The sequence below is a fragment of a genome, unplaced genomic scaffold (assembly GCF_019419815.1).
Source record: "Pyrus x bretschneideri cultivar Hongxiangsu unplaced genomic scaffold, Pyrus_bretschneideri_v1 Contig15, whole genome shotgun sequence".
In the NCBI taxonomy this organism is placed as follows: Eukaryota; Viridiplantae; Streptophyta; class Magnoliopsida; order Rosales; family Rosaceae; genus Pyrus; species Pyrus x bretschneideri.
The window spans coordinates 3,971,089-3,980,712 of NW_025999446.1; the positions used below are offsets into that span (position 1 = coordinate 3,971,089).

The following is a 9,624-nucleotide window of genomic DNA, read 5'->3' on the forward strand; positions in this document are numbered from 1 at the left end:
TGTCACATTGAAGTGACAATTTGCAAATGAGCGGTAAAGAGATCACTTGCAAGGGCTCTAAAGGAGCTATTGTGAAGGAGAATCGTAATCGACAAAGATTCATATCCTTAGGTTCTAAAAGATGTTAGGTGCTAGTCAGGCGGCGGTCTGGGGCTTAGTGCCTAGGCTGCTAGGCAGGCGCGTAAGAGAACTAGGTAGATTTAATTAAATCTATTATATTTCATATAAATAAGTGTTTGTTTATACTCAAAATATATATGATTTCATTATAAACTACAAAATAGAATGACTTATATATTATGAACTATTGGAACATAATGAAAACAGGGAAAACAAATATATAATGTGTGTTCCTTTAAGTATTCAATAAGTTTCTTACAATTTATTGAAAAATAAAATGTGCTATCTTTTATAAGTAGATTCTGCAGGGTTGAGGTTCGGGAATGCTATCTTTTATTCAAAGTTATAGGTTTTAGGTGCCAAGGTTCATGCTTCAAGCATGATGACACGCCTTGGCTGGCCTTGATTCTACCATACGTTGTAAAAAACAAACTCAAATTTGGACTGTGAGAGACATAGACACAGACTTGCGTTCAGTAAGCTTCAGTCGAAGCTGGAAAGGTTTGTTAGGTAGGCCTTTGCCGGAGTAGGGCATGCCTTTCGGTGCATCCCTGCTGAAGCAGGGCACCAGCATTCGATAGACTCCAGCCTAAGCTGAGTTTATACCGTTCTCTCATATCTGTGGTAGTAATCATATTCTAGAATTTGGTAAACTTCTGCTCTTTACACTGCTGCTTCAGAAGCAAGTTAGAAACATGGAAGGATGAGAAAAACATTCTCTAGTCAAATTCGATCGGATTTATTAAACTTCAAAGTTGTACTCATTCATGGACGTAATCATGGTGTGCTTCAGGCAATATTGTTCATGATTAAATGGGTTGTAGAAGCGAGCCAAAGAGCCATGAAATCATCGTTCGGGAGGTATTTCCATTGGTAATGCTTAGGGCATAAGTCTTCGAGTAAAGATCATGGTGAATGCTTATTCAACTTTTCCATGTCATTGTTGGCTTGAATGGTTACTTAGTTTCTTGATAATCAAGTGGAAATTCAAGTCTTGTACCCGCATGAAGTGGTTTCGGTCAAGAAACATCCAAATCAGTGAATTCAAACTTGTTATGGTACGACAATCCACTGAATGGAGGGAACAAGATTGTGATTGGTGTTATAGAAAATAAAATATCTATAAGCATCAAAGTTAGAACATTCGGGTTCTAAGACATGGTTTACATGAAAAAATCGGTTTTTCATGGATATATTGTTTTATGAAAACTTCAGGTTTCAAAAGGACTAAATTCGAAACTACAGAATTTACTTATGAACTTCTAGTTCATAAAAATGAGGCACCTGTAAGAACACATAATACAATATACAACTAAGTGTAGTGGATTTGGGTTGTTTTAGGAACTCAAGTGTGAGTACTTTGGGACTACAAAAGGGAGTTAGTGGTCCAAAGAAAAGAAATAAAATATTAAATCGTTAATGTCCAAAAGTGGGCTTCAGGCCAAGAATTTTGGATGTCTTGTAAGATTAGTACAGTGCTGGTCATTTTAATTAATTCAATAGAACGAACCATACATGGTCTATTGGTGGGGGCTGCTGGAGTTGCAAGCCCAATAGCAGCTGCTGCATGGAGAGAGCAGTGATTGTGCCAAGTCACATGGATCCAAGGATACAGCTGCAGGCTGTAGAGATAAAAGGGAGGCAGGCCAGGTGTGGGCTGAAGGCAGAAGCCCAGCAAAGCTGACTTCTTAAGAGGCTAGCACAGATTGAAGCTGCAGGCCCAGTCATGAAGAACTTATGCGTTCGGCCCGGTTTGTCATACTTGCAGCAAGCCCAGATAAATTTTTCTTTTTTTTGTTTTTCTTCTAATTTCTAGGTTTTGGAAAAACCCAAGATTGCTTTTATCTTCTTTCAATTTTTTGACTCACAAATTTCACATAGCGATTTATAATTGCATAATGCATGAATGTGTGTATATATACATATATATTGACAATTATATGAAAACATATGCAATATATATAACGGAAGGAAAATATAAATATAGGGGATTCATGCATCATGAGAAATGTTTTCATGCTTCATAGTCGTATCAAATTTCTTAATTTATTTTAAAAGAACCTGATTGGCAGAAAATAACTGAGCCTTTGAACTTGTAGAAGATCCTTCCCTAAAAGCCAGAATTGCATCTCCAATGTGTTGTATCATGTTCAACAAAGAAAAATTAAATTGAATTAATAGCATGTAATCAATTCAATAAAATAATAAATTAATCATAAAAAGAATGATTAAAACGTAATACTTCCCTGATTGAAGAATAAACTCTCTTTAGCGCAGCGTCAATAACATGTTGATAATGTGTTGTAGGGCTAATTTACTGAATCATATAAAGGACAGAGAGAGGGGTGCGGCGGGGGTGTGGCACAATCGAGAGAAAAGAGAGAGATGTGTAATTGTGAGGTGTGTATATCTCACCTATTATACCTTTATTTATAGTAGTGGAGAAGATCTTTATCCTATTAGGATTACAACTCTAATAGGATAATATATAGTCTAAGAGATACGGTAAAATTCCACAAGGATATCCCAAATATGATAGGATTTATACAATCATATTTCTAATCTAATAAGAATGCAACATATTTTTCCTTTTACCATATAAAGTAGATGGGATCAGATTGTTTAATCAGGTGACTATTTAATACAAATGGATACCAAACATCGTATTTTGTATTATTAGTACTATCCGATGTGTTATATGGTGGGCCAAACAGGACCTAAGTTGAATTTCGTGGCGGCCCTGTCTGCGAGCAAAGGGTACGGAAGTTTAACTTGGCGGCCCAGTTCGTTAGCCGACTGTATTCTCGGGTTCGAGTCGAGTAATTTTAAACCGCTTTCGACAAATCCCTAATTTGTTTGATTCCGGGTTAGTCCGACCCAATCAGAGCTTCTTCTTCTTCTTCTTCTCTCTCTCCTGTGAAAAATGGGTTACAGCGACGATGCAGAAGAGCTTTTGAAGCGGAGACCGAGGAAAATGGCGTATCTCGGAAACCCATCTCGCAGGGTCAGTTTTTCCGTTTTCAACTCTCCATTTAACTTTACTGCAATTTGTTACTTTTGCTGAGAAATTGATTGGATTTTTCGATTTCCTACTTCATATTTTATATGAATTTCTTCACCATTTCTGTTAAATAATGCAGCAATTGAATAGCAGAGGACGTTCCGATACCCTAATGGGAGAAATGGTAATAGTTATTATCTCTTTTAATTTTTTATTTATTTTGTAGTGTGTTATTTTTAAATTTCAATTTTTTTTTTAGTTAATTGAAGTGTATTTTTTTTTTTTTTTTTTTTTGTGGCACAGTAAAATTGTTGTTACTCGTTAGTGCTTTAGTGTTTTGTATGTTTTTGTCACAAAGATTATACTTTCGAGTTGTTTTGTAACAGAGTTATATGCAAGAGGAAGATATTTCGTTAGACGCCATACGAGCTTGATGTAAGCAACATTTTTCGTATTCATATTTATTCGTCCCTGTTCTTTTATACAAATGTTCACAAAGAATTGTTGCTTGTTGTGAAGCCATTGAAGCTTTTCTTGTGCTTGACAGGGACAAATGTTCTCAAAGGGCATAGCGAGTTAGCAGAGCGTCTTTCTAGGTAAAGTATTCGTGGAGCAATTGTTAAGTCTTTATTCACCATGTTTTTGGTTATTTTGAGATCATAGTATAATTTTATGGAACTGTTCTTTCTTTCAAATAGTATGGAGTGCTTGTATGTTGAGAAATAATTTTGAGTGACTTCAAATACAAGGCCTTTTTGGCGACGCTCCTCTAGGCTCAATGATACATGGTTTTTGTAAACTTTGTTTCCTTTGTTTTCGTTTTCTTTCTCATACCTGCTTTCCTAGAGTTTCACTTACTAAATCGTATTTAGAGAGTATGTGTGCAACGAAATAGGAGAAAGGAATATCATCAAAGAGTGGAAGAAGGAAGTAACAAATCTACTTAGAATTCTTATTGTATGTTTATGTTTATAAATGCAGGCATTTTAGATGCTTTGGCCTCACCCAAATGGAGTTCAGTTGTTCCTTGATTATCTAACAAATGTGCGTAGCATTGTTTCTTCATATCTTTCCATTTTGAGTATATTTGATTGTGATTCATATGTCAGTGAATTTCCGAATAACCTTCCGAAAAGGACTAACAAATTTTCTGAATAACCTGATGGTGATACTTGTGGATTCTGGAATTGGTAATTCAATTTTGTGTTCTTGAAATATCCAGAAGAATTTGTCTAATATAATAAAATGGTAGGTATGAATATGATGAATGATACGTGATTTTAAGCACCCATTTGGGCCATTTCAAACTTGAATAAAAAATTTCAGCCTTCTGAATATTATAAAAAAAGCGCATTATTGTTGTCAGGCTTCTTGTGATTAAATGTTATAGATGTCTTAACTGACTTAGTAGTAAAGGGGTTGTCTAATCTTTTTGCAAATAGCTTTAGTATTATTTATCTTGTATATGTGAGGATATATGTGCATACATATATATATGCAGACACATGCATACGTACATACATGCTTACACATTAAATACACCAGTGAAAATAAAATACTTGGCAAGTGCACTTTTCTTCGTTTATTTATTTATGAAAATGTGGATATGCATCTAAGCATTTGAAGACGATTTTATGTATGTGCCCGAGTGTCTCCAAAGAAAAGGAGCCCTTGTTCAGCATTATTCCAGTTAGGCTACTGTAATTGTACATTGCAGAGCACCTTTTATTTTCATGTGTTTGGCGTTTATATCTTGGTCATGTATTTTCTGCTAATTGTGCTGTTGTGCTTCGCACCTTGTATTTCAGTATGTGTTTGGTTTGTGTATCTTGGTCATGCCTGTAAATATGTTGATACATAACAGAAATAGTATCATAATTCTTGATGGACTTGTATATTACTACTACTAATGCCTTTATGATTCTATTGTTTTAACAGGGATGCCAACAAGATAATTTATGAGCGTCTACAGAAGGAATTTGAAGATGCACGGGCTTCACAAACTCAAGGTATCTTTGAAAAAGTGTTGCGTTTAATGCTTCATTTCAAATGTAATTGTAATCAGTAGAATCTAGCTTTGCATTATGTCAAGTTACTTTATCTTTTCCTCACGGGTTTCTAAACGCTGTTGGATGAGGGCACATCTGTGGTGTACTGGTGTGATACCTCAAGTCCCTCATCATTTGTGCACCGTGGATCTTTGGTATATACATGTCTAAGGAACCCAACCACTATCGGATTGTGGTATTTTATGTTAACCAAAAGCCTCTCATGGCTAACTGTGTGAGTGTGATTGAACCTTCTCTTGATGAGGATACCAGTGACTAAAGGGGAAGACTGTCATGTCCCCAGTCCCACAAGGGATAAATTAGTTTGCTGTCTTGATGGCTCACCTGTGTTGGAACTACTGTATTGCTCAAAGTTATGGTTCTAATGGATAACTTAAGCTGAATTTATAATTAACCGATGTGATATTAAGCTAGAATTAAACAATATAACTCATCGAATATTCTGAATGTTTTTTTTTCCAAGTGTTCCTATTCATTAAGGAGTTGTGTTAGGGATGAAGCCAGGATTTAATTTCGGGTAGGGCTACAACTCAAAAGAATTATTATTTTTATTTCCGGCAGCATTTAAACCAAAAAAATTAAATCTATAGAGAAACTCCTCACAATAAATTAAACTTGACAACAATTTAGTTTTAATCAATGTTTTAAAATGCAGGTGAAAAGCAATGCGTTTAATGTTTTGTAAGGTGAGGCGCAAGTCTTGCCCGTTGAAGCATAACCCTTTTGAGTGTTGATTAAAAATAAATATATACAAAAGAATGAAAATGAACTACTTATTGTCAACCAAGCATATTAATCAACCCCCAAACTCTTCTTCCTTTACACTTTCTTGTTTTTTATATTATGATAGCAGAGAAAAGATGAGAGAGCTTGTGTCTATTGGGTTGTTTTGGGACTTGGTCTTCTATTTTGCATTTATATGATGAATAGTTGGCTGGATTTCTTAAAATTAAAACGATGTTACGCTGGTGTAGACTTCTCATACATTGGTTGAAACCACAATTAATTAGTAAGGTGGGCTATTGCATGATTTTCGGCTTGGCTTCCTACAACTGACTTGTGCTACAGCCCAAGGGAGCCTTCACATGGGTCCATCCCTGAGTTGTGTATTGTTTGGGTTAACTTATGAGAAGACTTTGGTTTATCTTCTGGTTTGATTAAGAATTGAATTATATCTTTTGTAGAGAATTATTTGGATGGTGAACGATGGAACGATGGTCTACTGGCTACAATAAGAGAGCGGGTATGGTTCCTTTCAAGTTTCAATACTAAAGTGATTGAGATTTACTGTGGGCTTAAACTTTTGATGTTAGAATTTGCCTTTGTTTCAATCACTCAAATTACCCTAAGAATTACATATAAAATCGGAAATAAGGAATTTGGAAAGTTTGTTTCAATCAGTAACAGGAGGAGCCCTCCCTATGCCAGCAAAGTAGTCTTTCTGGTCAAAGAATAACTCTGCATTGTTGTCCACTCGTTCCTGAATTTTAACATTGTTGCCCATTGGTTCTTGATAAATTAATAATTTCTTGTAGATGCAGTTTCTAATTAAGAGTGAACATAAATACAAACATTGATGCCAGGATTCAAGATTATTTGGTTATAATCTGGTTGTAGAGTTTATATATTAGATGTAGCATATACATATGGTATTCTTGATTTCATAAACTTATTGAGTATTGTTTTGGTGAGAAGTTTCCTGAATATTGGTTTAATCTGTGGGCAGGTGACTTGTTGTTTGGAAGGGGCAAGAATTGGCAAACTCTATGAGATATCTTATGCTGGTATGCTGTGAAGTAATTGATTTTCAATTAGTTAGTATCTTATGTGTCTTGTATGGTATCATGTCATTTGACTCATTTTTCTATCTAAAAAAGGGTTATGTTCTATCTGACGTCATTGTCTGCCGTGTGAAATATTCCATAAGCAAACTGAAGGTTGATAGTTGTGTAAGAATCCTATGTGGACTTAACAAGTTGTGATAAAGGAGAGGTTATGTGTTGATAATATAATTCTCAAGAGTTTTAATACGTGGAAAAGTTAATGTCCTATTATTGTGGAAACACATTCTAAATACTGGGAAATAACCTATTTATTTCAACTGATATTTCATCACTCCATGTCTACCGGGATTTGAGGCAACGGGTCAATAACCACACTTCCACAATAGATGGAAGTTGGCTGCCTTGCCTCTATAAATGCAGAAATTCCCTACTCACAAAGATACGTTATGAGATTAGGGTTCTATCACCATAAGAACATAAGGCTTTCAGTGAGTAGAAGAGTTTTCTGCAACAACCATTGACGATGTCTTCCTCAGGTAAAAATGCTTTGATCATTCATCTCTTATGTGACTAGTGCTATCAGTTAAGTGTGTGAATCTTCCAACATTTGGTATCAGAGCAGGCTTAACTGGTCCTAGTCCATAATTTCGTATTTTTCATTTTATTTGGAATTAATGAATGGTGATTCAAAACTCATAAAGTATCAACATTCTTTTCTAAAGAGAAGTATGTATGAATTGTTGAGTGTTTTAATCAGTGTATTGGGCCATATTGATCAATCTATGTGTTAGTCCAAAGACTCGATTAAAAAAAAAAAATTGCATAAACGATCATGTGAATGGTGGCTGTACAATGAGGAAATAATGGCAGTTCATATCTCTAGCCTAAGGGCATGATATAAACATGCATTTGAATGATTTAATTTGTTTATTTTGATGTCTTCCTCAGCTTTGAACCTGTCTTCCATTCAACCCTTGAGCTGAGGGAATTACAAAAAGTGGAGAGAAGATGTTGAGATCGTGCTAGGGCTAATGGACCTTGATTTGGCCTTGAGAGAAGATGAACCAGCACCATTAACTGATGATTCAACTCCTGATCAGAGGATGAAATTTGAAAAATGGGAGAAGGCTTTGATGGTGATGAAGAGGACTATGAGTGATACAGTGAGGGGTGGCTTCGCAGCATGTGACAAAGCTAAAGATTTCTTGGAAGCTGTGGGAGTGAAGTTCAGAGAGTCTGAGAAGGCACAAATGGGAGATTTGATGATGACCGTGACAACCGTGAAACTTGATGAGAATAAGATTGTGAGAGCACATTCTTAAACTTGTTGAGACTGCTGTCAAACTCAGAGAATTGGTTGTTCCCATTGACGATGCATTCATAGTCCACATGGCCCTGAATTCGTTGCCTCCAAAGTTCAACCAACTGAAGATTTCTTATAATACTCAGAAGGAGAAATGGGCATTGGATGACTTGATCTCAATCTGTGCACAGGAAAAAGCTAGAATCAAAAGGGATGAAGTTTTTTCACACCATTAATATGGTGCATGCTGACAAGGGTAAGATAGTGGCTTACAACTCTGGTAAGGTCCCTAATCTTGACAATAAGTTCACTTCTGCTCCATATGCATCCTCCTCTAAAGGACCCGTGACACATATGGATTACATGGACAAAATCAAGTGTTATTTTTTAAAAAAGCTTGGGCATATGAAAAGGGATTGTGACAAATGAAAGATTTGGAAAAATAAGAAAGGTACAAATTTTGTTGAAATCTTTGTGTGTTTTGAAACTAATCTTGTTGAAGTCCTTCCAAATTCTTGGTGGTTTGACACTGGTTGTTCGGTTCATATCATCAATTCGTTGCAGGGGTTCACAAGAGGAACTACAACAAAAAGAAGTGAAGATTTTCAAGTTCATGTTGGCAATGGAAATAAAGTAGTTGTGGAAGCGATAGGCAACCTCAAGCTAAAGCTTTCAAGTGGTTTTATTTTAGAATTAAGTGATGTTCTTTATGTACCTTCTTTAAGAAGGAATTTAATTTCTGCTTCTCAACTTGTGTAGTCCGGATTTGCTTTTAGTGGTGACATTGAAAGTGTAAGGATTTTTATGAAAAATAATCCAAGTGAAATACTTGGAATTTGTTTCTTAATGCATGATTTATGGCGTCTGCTTTGCTCATTTTCAAATGATAAGGATTGCCTAAATGTGATTTCAACATTGCCAACTAAAAGATTGATTTTGAATGAGAATTCTTCCATGCTCTGGCACCATAGACTAGGCCACATTTCTAGGGCGAGAATGGAATGGTTAATAAAAGAAGGAATTTTACCAAACTTGGACTTCAGTGACTTGGTCAATTGTGTTAATTGTTTTAAGGGAAAATTAACCAATACAAGGAAGAAAAATTCAACAAGAAGTCTAAAACCTTTGGAAATAATCCATTCGGATGTGTGTGGTCATTTTCCCACAAGGACTCTTTGTGGAAATGTTTATTTTGTAACCTTTATAGATGATTTTTCACAGTTCATTTATCTCTATTTAATCTCGGAAAAATCTTCAGTGCTAAATTGTTTTAAGATTTTTAAAACTGAAGTTTGAGAATCAATTGGATTTGTCCATTAAAGTGTTAAGGTCAAATAGGGGAAGAGA

General features: G+C 35.5%; 1 long non-coding RNA gene across 3 annotated transcripts; it reads left to right on the forward strand.

Moving 5' to 3' along the window:
• Positions 1-2,851: 2,851 nt before the first annotated feature.
• LOC103940124 lies at positions 2,852-9,153 on the forward strand. 3 transcript variants are annotated; one of them, XR_007256895.1, is made up of 10 exons: positions 2,854-3,124; positions 3,261-3,305; positions 3,508-3,556; positions 3,669-3,717; positions 5,060-5,130; positions 6,375-6,433; positions 6,917-6,974; positions 7,361-7,510; positions 7,923-8,728; positions 8,842-9,153. It is a non-coding gene; the product is annotated as an uncharacterized LOC103940124 (long non-coding RNA). The 3 variants fall into 3 exon arrangements; XR_007256894.1 differs by having other exon boundaries at positions 2,852-3,124; positions 6,917-7,510; XR_007256896.1 differs by lacking the exon at positions 7,361-7,510 and having other exon boundaries at positions 2,853-3,124.
• The last annotated feature ends 471 nt before the right edge of the window (positions 9,154-9,624 follow it).